Source organism: Phodopus roborovskii, unplaced genomic scaffold (assembly GCF_943737965.1).
Source record: "Phodopus roborovskii unplaced genomic scaffold, PHOROB, whole genome shotgun sequence".
In the NCBI taxonomy this organism is placed as follows: Eukaryota; Metazoa; Chordata; class Mammalia; order Rodentia; family Cricetidae; genus Phodopus; species Phodopus roborovskii.
Window position 1 is genome coordinate 55,101,066 of NW_026126511.1, and position 13,671 is coordinate 55,114,736.

Genomic DNA, 13,671 nt, shown 5'->3' on the forward strand with positions numbered 1-13,671 from the left:
CCTCTTGTAACTCCAGTTCCAGGGTCACCTGCACTAACATGCACATAGCTACACATGGACATAAACACATACTTAAAAAGTAATGTTAAAAATAATATTTGAAACAATTCTGGCATAATTATTGGTACCATCCATCAAGTTTTGTCTTCACATACAATATCAGATGCTTTAACTTTTAGATGACAAGAAGAGGGGCTGGAGAGATGGCTCAGGAGTTGAGCACTTGTTGCTTTAGCAGAGGGCCCTGGACAGAACACTCGTGGTGATTCACAACCATTTTTTATTCAAGTTCCAGTGGATCGATGACCTCTTCTGACCTACACAGGCTATGCAGATTGAAAAAAAAAAAAAAAAACACACACACACACACACATTAAAAAAAAATCAATAAATCCTTAAAAGATATCATTAAAAACTTAGTAAAAGCTTACCAAATTCCTGAGTACTGCACAGCTGAAATACTCTGGATTTTCTGAGAATCTAGGGATTTTTTTTTAATTGGATTTTGATTAAAAAACACAACAGTATTCTAGTATTTAAATTCATAGGTTACTTGATGATCATCATTGGCCTGGTAGAATGAAGCATGTGTGCTTGGCAATGCATCCTCTTCCTTTCCTGGTAAGACTGGTTTTAATCAATGGTTTTTAGGTGAGCTAGAAAATAGTACTAATATACTCTTGATTGCTAGAGTTTTGGGTTCTGTGTTATGAATTCCTGTAACAGCTTTGTACTGTTGAGAGCAGCTGAGATTCAAAGCAGTAGGTCACAGCAAATTAGTGATGTGACCAACCATGGGTTTACCAGACACTCATTTCAGAATACTGAACTCTTTACTCTGCAGCATAGGCTAGGTTAGAACTCATTATGTACATAGCCCATGCTGGCCTTGACCTTCTGGTGATCCTGCATCACCCTTCAGAATGCTTGAATCACAGGCATGAGCTACATTCCTCACAAGTTTTTAAACTTCTGATTTTTTTATTTAAAATGTTGTTTCTCAAAGTCACCATATTAATTATCCTTTTACATTTTCTTTTTTGATGGGAAAATTCTGTAGTGGTACATTTACAATCAGCCCTTTTAAGGTTATGGAATGAAGTGCCAAAGTTTTAGATCTATGGGGTAACATGTAAAGAGGGCTGGTGAGGTGGGTCACGGGGTCAGGGCTCTTGCCACCAAGCCTCAGACCTGAGTTTGATCCCCAGAAACCACATGGTAGGAGAAATCTGACCATACCCTGAGTTCCAAGACATTATCAACGGCAGATTTATGAGTACACACAAAATAGGTAAATGTAAAAAAAAAAAGTATTTGTAAATTTTATAAATCTTGACATAAGGATGTTTTCTGTAAATACTGCTTAACTCAAGACCATGAAGTTGCTTGCTGGAAAAGAAATTTGAAGATAGATGAGCTAGAATTATGAAGGGCTATTGTAGATTAGTCATGATGTATACAAGTAAAGTTATATATTCTGAAAACATTATAGAAATGGGAAAAAGTTTTGTTTTGTTTTGATACAGGGTCTCACTTTGTAGCCTTGGGTGGCTTGGAATTCTCTGTGTAGATCATGCTGTCCTGCTTCTGCCACAAAGTACTGGAATTAAAGGTGTGCACCACCTCAACTGCCAAAAAATGAATTTGTTTTGAGACATGGCCTGTTCTGGAACTTGTGTAGTTTACACTGGCCTTGAGTTTTCTGTCTTCCTGCCTCAGCCTCCTGAATGCTGGGATTCTATGTATGCACCACTTTACCTGCCTGGAGACTTTTTTTAAGCTTCCCAAATTCATTTTTCAGAAAGATTTAGGTTGTTGACCTTTTTCACATAGTTTTATTGATTCTTTGGGAATTTCACATCATGTACTCTAATTCTGCTCACCGCCCAGCCCCTCAATATAGGGTGTTGACTTTTGCCTGAGGAATTTAAGTTTTTTAGAAGGTGGTAGATATTTTAGAGAGTAAAGTCAACCATACTCTTATGCTAACATTCTCTTCATTGAACATTTTCCCAATCTTAGAGTTAATCAGGTTACCTAAATGTAGACTTGAAAGCTTGATGTTGAAGATGCATGTTTTGTTACTCACAAATAATAGCAGAAATACTGGAATGTATTTTTAAAAGTAAGTCAATATACAAACATTTTCCACCCCATTCCCCCATATAACAGTTTAAATATGCTTTGACCTTTTCCACTGGCTTTTACAACATTATAACCTATGACTTTTTCTTTTATTTATTTATCTTTACATAAATGACATATACTATGAATACTATCCCTGATTTAAAACAGTCTTAACAATACTTTTCTGAAGAGTAACAACTCAGGCTATATAGAAGTGTGTGATATGAGGCAAACTAAAGAACAAAATAAAGCAGAAAATACACAAAACAAATATGTTAGGAAGAATATTTATTATGAGAATAACCAAGGACCTTTTTTTTTTTTTTATTTTTTTATTTTAAAGACAGATCTCTCTACATTCCTGGCTGTCACAGAACTCACTACATAGACCAAGCTCACCTTGAGCTCACAGAGAGACCCACCTTCCTGTGTCTCCTAAGTGCTGGGATTAAAGGCATGTGCTCCTACACATGGCCACCAGGAACATTTTTAAAGCAAAAATGATTACTAAAGTCTGTATAAAAACTACAGTAATTGAACTGTTATTGCATTGGCATGGAAAAGAATAGAAAGTTGTAACAAAATGGTCCAAAGCAACTAAATATGATGGTGTTTCAAGTTGTTAGCATAAGGAGAAATAGATACTGCTAGAAGTATAAAATATGACAAGTTTTGGTAAAAAGTTTAACATTGTGTTCCAGAAGCCTTAAAAATTCATAAAACTTTTGGCCCTTGCGATTTCACTTCTAGGAATTTATTCAGTCTATACAAGTAAATTATTATATTTAATAAATTTTTATAGAATTTAAAACTATAGGTCTAATAATATATAGTAAAGAGTTTTTTTTTAATGGTTTATTTATTCTTATGTGTCTTAGGTTGTTTGCTTTCATGTATGTTTGTGTGAGGGTATCAGATCTCTTGGAACTAAAGTTAAAGATAGTGTGAACTTTCATGTGGGTGCTGGGAATTGAATGCAGGTCCTTAGAAGAGCAGCCAGTGCTCTTAACTGCTGAGCCACCTCTGCAGCTTGTAAGGCTTTTGCTTGCTTGTTTTTTTTTTTTTTTTTTTTTTTTTTTGCTTCGAGTGGGTAGGGACAGTTTGAGATGGGGGGGGGGGGTCTCCTTATGTAGCTCTGGCTGTCCTGGAACTCCTTGTATAGAGCAAGCTGGCTCCAGATTCACAGATCTGCCATCTGTCTCCCTAGTGCTGGGATTAAAGGTGTGTGCCACCACATCCAGCCCAGTTTTGTTTTTAAAGTGGAAAGATCTGAGTGAATATGGAAAGGTGTTCAAGATAAGTGAGGTAAAAGGTGCAGAAGATTTATGACCTATTTTGGTTTCTTTAAAAAAAATCTAGTTGGGTATATTGCTAAACGCCTTTAATCCCAGCTCTTTGAAAGCCAGAGACAAGTGTATCTCTGAGTTTGAAGTAAGCTTGGTCAACATAGAGTAGTTAACCTTCCTGATTCTTCATGTTGTAGTGATCTCCAACCATAAAATTATTTTTGTTGCTATTTCATAATTGTAATTTTGCTATTATTATGAATGGTAATATAAATATCTAATATATGACCCTTTTGAAAGTGTCGTTTGACACCCCCCCCCCAGGTTGAGAACCACTGATAATTCAGAGCTACATAACGAGATGCTGTCTTGAGACCACCCTTAAAAAAAAGGGGAAGAAAACAAATCTGCATATGTATGAGTAACACTAGTCGGTCTCTATTGAACTGTATCAGAATGACAGTGGATGTAATTGATATGGCAAGAGTTCTCAATTTGTTTTAATATATAATTTGAAATTTTTATAGTTTAAAACATTACATGGATATTGTATTATACATGTGCTTGTTTTTTTTTATTTTTTCTTTTTTTTATTTAAATTTGAAACAAGGTTGTTTTACATGTCAATCCCAGTTCCCTCACCCTCCCATCCTCCCCATCACCACCACCAAACCCCAGCCCATCCCCTGTCTGCTCCTCAGGGAGGGTAAGACCTTCCATGGGGAGTCTTTAAAGTCTGTTATATCATTTGGGGCAGAGCCTAGGCCCTCCCCCATGTGTCTAGGCTGAGAGAGTATCCCTCTATGTGGGATGGGTTCCCAAAGTCCATTTGTATACTAGGGATAAATATACTGATCCATTGTTAGAGGCTCCATAGACTGTCCAGTCCTCCTAACTAACACCCATATTCAGGGGTTCTGGGTCAGTCCTATGCTGGTTTCCCAAATATCAGACTGGTGTGCATGAACTCCTCCTTGTTCAACTCAGCTGATTCTGTGGGTTTCTCCAGCCTGGTCTTGACCACTTTGCTGGAGACAGGTTTTCTCTATGTTGCACTGGCTGTCTTAGAACTCTGTAGACCAGGAGGCCTTGAAGTTGGAGATCTACCTACCTCTGCCTACCAAGTGCCAGAATTAAAGTCATGTGTCATCACACCCAGCTAAAAGTGCTTCTTAAATGTCTTACAGTTATTTTTATTTTTTTCAGCAATTTTTAAAAAGTATCTGTCTTTTAAGTATGTGTTTGTGTGTTTCTGTGTGTTGGTATGTGCATATGTGCAGGTACCCACAGTGGCCAGAGTTATTGGATGCCTCTGGAGCTGGCAGTTGTGTGCTGGGAATTGAACTCAGGGCCCCTGCAAGAGCAGTATGCATTCTTCACTGTTGTACTATCTCTCCAGCCCCCCAGAATTATTTTTTTTAATTGGAAGTTGTATATAATTTTGGGGGGGCAGGGGATGTTTAAAGACATACATATATATGTAATGTTCAAATCACGTCTTTTATCTTGAAGAAGATTGTGTGTCATAGCTCACACTAAGGCTGGATTTATAATTTTACATTTGTAGGTCAGGTTATTCTATTTCCACAGATTTATGTAATTGCCGCTAGCTTAGCATAATTTTATCAACAAAGAGAAAATGCCTTTCAAAAGAGAAAACGTTACTAGAAGAGAGATGGGGATTTATTCTTTATTCACTTGTAACTGTGGGAAAGGTTAGATTGGCTCTAAAATAACTATTTCAGAGTAGAGCCTTTTAAAGTTTAGAATGTATATTATCAGTCTTGGGGTGACAGTTAAAATTGTAGATTCCATTGCCTTGCCTAGAGAAGTCCTGATTAAGTAGGCAATATTTCATTCCTATTCCCTGATCCTCAATGGCTGAGAGCCTTTAGGTTTAAAAGCTCAGCAGAGTTGTTGGTCCTACTTTACATTCCAGCTATAAAGCTGTTCCCTCCAAATGTCTTGTTTTTCTACCAGGACTACCTTCATAATTTGTAGAGTCTAGTGCATATGACTATGTTAAAAAGTAGGTTGAAAGTACTGCTTAAGGTTGTAAAATACAAAGCATTTTCTTGTTAATATTCTGTCATAAAATAGGTGGCAGGGAGGTGGCTTAGCTGATGAAGTGCATACTGGGCAGGCATGAGGTCCTCTATTCAGATCCCCGTGGTAGAGTCCTGAGACTTTCTTAGATTTGAACAGACCTTTTTTTCCTTCCAAAGGACAGCAGCAGGGTTTGGATAAGTTACTGCCTTGCTTCGCTTCTTAGTGTATTTCTCCCACTGTCTGTCTCTCTGGACACTGCACCTTTCTTAGTTCTATTGTATTCTATCCTAACAGAAGACATTTCATATACAATTCCTTCTGCCTGAAAAGTGTTCAGTTTTCAGGGAAGCCTTCCTTTGTCAACCTGAAAGGTGAGGCTCACCTGTTCTATACCCCCCTACATTCAGAGCTGCCTATATATTGTTTGATGAATGCTAGTCTCCCTTGTTAGACTCTTAATATGCGTTTAGTTTGGGGACCTTGCTTTTCCTTGACAGTCTATACCTAGCATCTGGCACAGGCTTGTCATAGAGCTTTAGTATGTGGTGAATGAAGAAAGTGAGTGACAACTGCAGAAGGGGAAGTATGTTGTGACTCAGAGGAAATGAGAAGTGTGGCCCCTATAAGCCCTTTTTGCTACCGTAGTTACCTTGTGTCTGTGTCAGTTGGTGAGTCTTGGAGTTGTAGAAATTGTGAGACTGTTGAAGGTGGTTGACAAAGGTGGGAGAGTCTAAACAAGATTGGGGTGGGGAACGTATTCATCTTAATTTTCTTAATGCCAAAATAACTGATGAGGAGAAATGGCTGTAGATAGATTTGGGGAAGCGAGGACTTCTTCCCCAAACACGCTTAGACTTTATTTTCTCAATGTTCATGTTAAAAATTATTAAAAACTTTATTGTAATCTATAATATAGCCGTGTTTAATTATAAAATTATTTGCTTTCACCTACCAGGTGGGGCCATAAAAAAGTCACACATACACGAGTGTGAAAAGTTATTGAAATCATAGGAATTGAAAGGTAGTAAAGAGTCTAGAATGTCTGGGTGTTTTTTGTTTTGGTTTTTGTTTGTTTGTTTGTTTGTTTGTTTTTGCTCCAACAATGATGGTCTGTGTGATATTTAGCAAGTCAGTTAACATTGGTGTCTGTTTTTCATCTAAAATAGAGTAATGAATGGGACTGGAGACATGGCTGAGTGCCTAAGAACAGGTATTGCTCTTAAAGAGGACCTCACTTCAGGTCCCAGTTTCAGGGGCACCTGTATTCACATGCACACAGCCACACAGAATTACAGTTAAAATAAATCTTACAAAGTTAAATAAATCTGGGCAATGAAATTTTAAAAAGGTTAAAACAGAATTAGGAGTGTCAGCTCAGCAAGTAAATGTTCTTGCCATCAAGCCTGATGACCTGATTTTGATTCCTGAGATTTACATGGGAGAGGCAAGAACCAGCCCTGTAAGTTGGTGTGCTGAGGTGTGTGTGTGTGTGCAGGCGCGCACATACACAAATAAAGGTAAGAAAATTAAAATAAGATGTCTTGGGAGTTATAAAAGATTAATTTATGTTAAAAGTGCCTAGTATAGTGTCTGGCATATAGTGAGTGCTTTATAAATGATAGCTGAGTTTTGTACCTTAATGTATTATATAATCTCATATGAAAGCATATAAAATCAAGACAGCCTTAGACCACTTATGTGTATTTATCAACTTACTTAACTTTCAAGTATTGTGACCTGCTAGAATTTGTTTTGTTCTCTAGTGTGGACATAAGAGGCTTTTGACATTTGCAATGGAACATATAATAGTAGTGTGCTACATACCATATGACTTGGTTCCTAGAACCCTCGCTAGAGAAAGAAAGGGAATGAAGGACAGATGCATAGACATGTGTACAGTGAAGCTAGAGTCAAGTGGGTTTCTAAAATGTTCTACTCTCCTGCCACTTCAAGCTGTACCTCAGTATGTTTATTAGATAGAGCACGGGGGACAGGCTAGCTAGTTTGGGTAGGAGGTCTCTGTGGGCAAGCAGTCTAAAGCTGTAAGCACCTGGGAGGAGGAAGCTTAACAGCATCTAGTTTGGGCACAAAGCATACTTGCATTCCCAAGAAAGGCTTTGCTATTTCTCTTTAGATTAACCATATGGGTAATGGCTTTGTCAGTTTCCCATGGGCTAATTGGTTTTGGAGTCTGCAACATTCTGCGCCCATGGCAAAACACACAAAATTCACTTAAGACCTTACTCAGGATTTACTTTGCACCTTACAGTAGTGGCTGTGTGTTATACAACATGTCTTTGGGTATCTCTGCATCCATCTTCTGATTTGTAAATTACTGATCTCAGTTTGAAATAAGATGACTTATTCCAGTTGTTGGCATTCCCATTTTTAATAGGCCATGTCTTCTTATTCTGGTTCCTTTTCTTGGTTTTGCATCTTCAAAGCATAGCACGATATAAAACATCAATAGTACTCATTTGCTAAAGAGAAAATGGGCATATCTATTGCTTTATGAATATAAATTTCATTTTAGACTTATAGATATCAGTTAGAATGATTACATGGGTTGGGTATGGTATGCATACCTTTAATCTGAGCACTTGGGAGGCAGAGGCCCGTAAATTGTGGGTTTGAAACCAGCCTGGTTTAAATAGTGAGCTCCAGGACTACCAAGTCCTTCCACAAAGGAATGATAGTAGGCCTTGTCTTTTGAAGATCTTATGCAAGTATTTATAGGTGCTCTGAATTCAAGAGGACAAGAGCCATGTCTTACCTAGAGCAGCTCACAAAACACTGAGGTAGAAGGACACGGTCACACTGTTGTCCAGGCTAGCCTTGAACTCACTGATTTCCTGAGTGCTGGCATTACAGGTGTGTGTACTACTGTACCTGGTTTTGAGTGTGTTTTTGTGTTATATTAGTTACTTTTACTTTCTACTCCTGTCTTTTTTATACCCTCTAGTGCTGGCATTAAAGGTGTGAGCTATAATTCTCTTTTAGACTGATTCAATCTTGTGTAGATCTGAGTGGCCTTGAACTCAGAGGTCTGTGTATCTCAATCCTGAGTCCTAGGATTAAAGGTGTGTACCACCACCTCCTAGCTTCTGGCTGATGGGATTAAAAGCATGTGTCACTACTGCCTGATCTGTATAGCTTGAGGCTGACTTTGCTTTTCTGAATCTTCAATCAAGCTTTAATAAATCACAAATAATATGTCACTACACTTGTGATAGAAGTAAATGCTCAAATATGGAGGACATAGGTATCATCTTGTTAAAATTTATTTAAAATCTTAATGACTTATTTAGTGTATGTATGTGTGTGGACATACTAAGGAGTACATGTGGAGGTCAGAGGACAGCTTGCTGGAGTCGATTATCTCCTTCCATCATATGGGTTCTGGGGAATCAAAACTCAGGTTGCTAGGCTTGGTGAAAAGAACCTTTACCCATTGAACTATTGCACTGATCCTTTTTTAAAACAAAGCATTAGTTTTTGTTATATCTATTTGTGAGAGTTTTCAATTTTTACTTAACAACCCTGTGTTAATTTTAATGCAGTCTATATCTTTTGAAGATCAACTGATGTTTCACTTAACTTAAGGTGACTTCAATATTTAGAAGACTAATTGTGATATAGTTGAATTTATTAATTTTAAAAAAGGATTTATATTTGACATGCAAAACAACCTTGTTTCAAATTTAAATAAAAAGGGGGTGGAAGGATTTGTACTTGTTATTTATTGTTTAAGAAATCTCTCACTGCCCTGACAAACCTGTATTTTCTTCCTAACATTTATTAAAGTTTTGTGTTTCATTTTTAAATCTTAAATTCTCCTATGTATAAAGTGAATTTATTACATTGTATGAAATGTGTAGATTATCTAGCTGTTACTGCACCAGCAACCTGGCCAGTCTGACTTTTCCTCACTGATATGTCTTTCTTAGGTCATGGTCTCTTTGTGGGGATTCTCTCTGCATGTTTTTCTTTTGCTTCAGAGTGTGGTTTGTGTATTAAAATCTTTGCTCTAATGCTGTTTTTAAATTTTAACCATTCTTTCATTAAGTGTATGTGTCTGGTTTGGCAAGCTTTTGGCCTTTTTCATGTGATTAGGACTTCACCACCCTATAAAACTTGCTGAGGTTTTAACAGGGTTGTATTGTTGTTTAATTTTGAGAGAACTGTATGCTCACTTTTAAGCATAGGTCTTATGTCATTGACTTCTCATTGCCAGTGGGAACCGGGAATGCAAATAAGTATCTTATCTTTGAGACTTCCCTTTACCTATGCTGCTGAGATGGGATTAGAAGCCAGGCTTCTCAGATTGTATATCCCGTTCTTGTCATCTAAGTGAGGTACAGGTTGTGTAAAGGAGTTATGAGACTGTATGTGGTGGGGAAGTCAAGAAAGTTGTGAGGAATATTTTGCAATGAATTGGAGACGGTGGTAGAAGGTGAAGGAAGACTTAGCAAAGGTGGACGCACGGAGAGTTCAGTATCCTGGGAGGTTTTTAGATATGGTCTCATGTATTGCCAAACTCAGTTCTTGATATATAGTCACTTTATTTTTTAAACCTTGAAAGTAAGAGTAAGATTGTTTTTGGGAAAAAGTGAGAAGAATGGTCTGAGAGGGAGACATAGTTGGTAGGACAACTTTAGATAGAATATGTACTAAGGAACTTGAAGGGGCATCTGGAGAACTTGAAGAGCACTATGAAACATGGATAAGTATGTTTATTATTTAATTATTTGGGTTTTGTTGTGTTTTTGAGAGAGAAGCTCACCATCAGACTGGCCTTGAACATATGAAAATCTGCCTGCCTCTGTTCCCTAGTGCTGGGAAATGAGGTCTCTCTATGTAGATCAGGCTGGCCTAGTCTGCCTTGGATTCCTGGGTGCTGGGATAATATAAATGTAAAGTATCAAAATGTATTGTCCTATGTGAGTAGTTTAAAGTTTAGATTAGAATAGTTGTAAGAGCCAAAGGTTCAAGAAAATTTAAAGGGAAAATTAAAAGTTGAACAAATTCTTATTGAAATCCGCACTGATTGAGTCAAAGGCTACTGATATTTGTGTGTTTGGGTGGCATATCTGTCATTTTGTAATTAGAGCATGAAGCCATCTATTAAAAAAGCTAAGAAGGTGTTAATTAGGTCTTTATAGTATAATTCAAACCATGTTTACTCTTCTATTTTCATAGTGTGGTTTTCTGTCTACAAATAGCACCTGCTTATTCATTATTCAGTTTGACTATCGTTCTGTGTTTCATGATGTGTAAGTAATGATATGTATAGTAAGTCAAGAATATTAGTATTTTCTGCCAGATATCTGGGAGGCAGCACTCCTCACTGTTTACCTCTAGGATAACCCCTAGTGTCATGTGTACTTGAGGTCACATTCTGGTTAAAATTCTTACTGACTTGGCTGTCTTCGGGATTTAAACATTTCTGAATCTTGGTTTCTCCATTTAAAAGAGGGGAGATGATTCCTACACGGATATTCCTGAGCTAATATGTGAAAAGAATTTGGCATTCTCCCTGACAGTTTTATAATGATTATAACTTAATGATTATTACTGACAGTTTAGAACACTCATTGCTTCCTAGAGAAAAGCTGATGGTCTGTAGAATGGGAATTGGAATTGGTAAACCAAAGAAAGGCTTAGCAGCATGGTAGTATAAATGAACTGATGGATGCAGGGTTTATGAACTCTGTGATTGGTTAATTCCTGTCTCGTTTTATAGAATCAAGTAAGTGCATTGCTAGCTCTGGCGTGGTGCTAAGCATATAATCCTTTGAGTAGAAACTTTTCAAAGACTGAACCCCCATATATATTCAGCATACTAAAAAAAAAAAAAAAAAAAAAAAAAAAAAAAAACGAAGTGAAGCATGTCATTTAACTCCTGCATCAGTAAATAATCTCCAGAAATCCAGTTTAGATTCTTCTGGCTTGGAGTCACTGTTGCTGTTTACCGATTTTGTGAACAGATAACTGCTTGCCTGTGCTCGTAGGATGGTGAAGCTGAGACACAAACATCAGTCTTTTGTATTGGGTTTTGTGAGCTCTCTGTCTTGTGATAGTTTGGATCCAGATCCGTAGGAACACATTCAGTTCTCTTCCATCCAGGCCTTTATTGAAGATCTGAGATTGGGCTCCTGCTGTCTCCTATTGCCTGCACTTGTGAAGTGCTCACACTTTCATTGTTGCTGTTGTTGATGAGAAATAATACATAGCTGCCAAAGGCCTCCTTGTTTTCATTCCTTACTGAACTTCAGAGACTATGTAAAACATCTCTATGTCTGAATTGGTGTCTTTTGTTGCTCTCTGCCTTGTTACCTTGAGGTACTGAACCTGAAGGTCAGTGTTTCAGTTAGACTAGCTGATTGAGGAGCTCCTAGGACCTGTTTTCCCATCCTTTACCCACCCCCCCCCCAGACTGAAGTTACAGTATATATAGCCATGCCTAATTTTTACATGGAAGCTGGGGATTTGAACTCAGGTTCCCGTGCTTGCATAGCAAGTGCTCTTACTTACGGAGCCATCTCCACAGGCTTCTTGGAATTTACTGAAGGAGATAATGTGCTATTTGGAAATCGCTGCCAAATCATATTTAAGCACTTTTACAGTTGCCGAGTGTACATATCCTTATATCACCCCCGTCTGTTTTTGAACTCTTGTGCTTGAGTAATCTCTGCCTCAGCCTGGCAAGTACTTGGGACCACAAGCACACAGAACAACAGCTTTCTTTCAAGAAAGAATTCATAGCTCTGGATTTAGAGATCTAAACTATATTCTGTCCTGCCACATATTTTGACCTGATGATTTTATTGTGTGTGTAATATCCAAGTAGATGATTAAATAATAACCTTTATACTATATGCTATACATTAATATATTCACACCTTTACTTTTTATAAAGTGTATGTGGATATTGGAGTATATTTACAACATTAAAACTGTAGAAGGAGTTTTTATTTATAGAGTAACTAACATAAGGATCATGAGAGAAGTCATCCAGACATTGTCCAGGTAACCCAGTGTTGATTTGTATACACAGCTGTGTGAGTGGGTGGTGTTTACTAATATGCAGTTTTAATGATGGAACCCTTGAAAAATACAACTAAATTTGCTCTACTGGTGAGAATTAAGAGTTTGCGGATGAAAGGACAAACACTTCTAATGTAGCTACTCCAGTATTTTGTTACTAAAACCTAATCATTAAACTCAAGTTCTGTAATGGAAAGTGTGTCTCCCCCCCCCCCCCCCCCGAGAACTGTAGAGGGTGCTGTAACCTTAGGAATAATGTGCACTGCCTTTAGCTAACTACAGGAATTCACAAGGCAAGAGTGTCACAATGTTTAGAAAGACTTATAATACATAATATGTACATGGCTTATTTGAAAGGTGTGTTTTCACCTTTAAGATTCTTTGGTGTTGCTAAAATCAAAACCTCTTTTTATTCTTTATTCTTATTTTTTTTTTTTTTTTTTTTTTTTTGAGATGTTGTCTCATTGTGTTCATATGTGTCCTTGGCTGGCCTAGAACTTGTACTGTAGACCAGGCTGGCTCCAACTTAAATCTACCTGCCTGCCTTTATACCCATTCATGGTGTACAGCACACCTGGCAGATAGCCTTTCATTATATGATGCAGGCAGACTGCAGAACAAGAAACGATTATTTCCAATCTCTCCCCCTCCCCTTTAGTTCTTACTTACATCAGAGGATAATTCAACCATGTGACGGGAATATGTATTTTAGCTAAGTCTGATTCAGCAGAGAAACAGCTATGGAAGACAGGTTATTGCACCAAAAGGGAATTAAAAAATCTGGGCAGACTTCAGGAGTTGTTTTGGTAAAGTAGATATCTTGCTTTTGGCTGATTGAATTTAGTATTCAGAGAATTTATACAGTGTTCTGTGAATTCCAGACTTTCAACATTTACAGATTTTTAATAACTTAGATTCAGTTTCCTCAGTACTGAAGAGTTTTGGCATTGGAAGTTCATTACATTTGTCTGAGTGGTAGATTTTGAAGCAAAGATTGATGAGGTTACCTGTCTTAAAAATGGTATAGCTAAGTAACTCCTTTTCTAGGTTGTAAGCAGCTTTAAATACTTTGGAGGCAAAGCTTGTTTCTTTGTTTCCTCTAGAAACTGTATTTTATATGCTTATTTTGAAGTTCTGTATTATAGTTCCTTAAAAACTTAAT

The 13,671-nt window shown here is 37.4% G+C and overlaps 2 protein-coding genes across 2 annotated transcripts in view; one reads left to right on the plus strand and one right to left on the minus strand.

The window, feature by feature from the left end:
* Positions 1-13,671, minus strand: part of Ift88 (intraflagellar transport 88) — a 309,460-nt gene that overhangs the window by 70,163 nt on the left and 225,626 nt on the right. The window lies entirely within an intron of this gene.
* Xpo4 (exportin 4) overlaps positions 1-13,671 on the plus strand; it is a 92,198-nt gene that overhangs the window by 1,414 nt on the left and 77,113 nt on the right. The gene's annotated exons all lie outside the window — the stretch shown is intronic.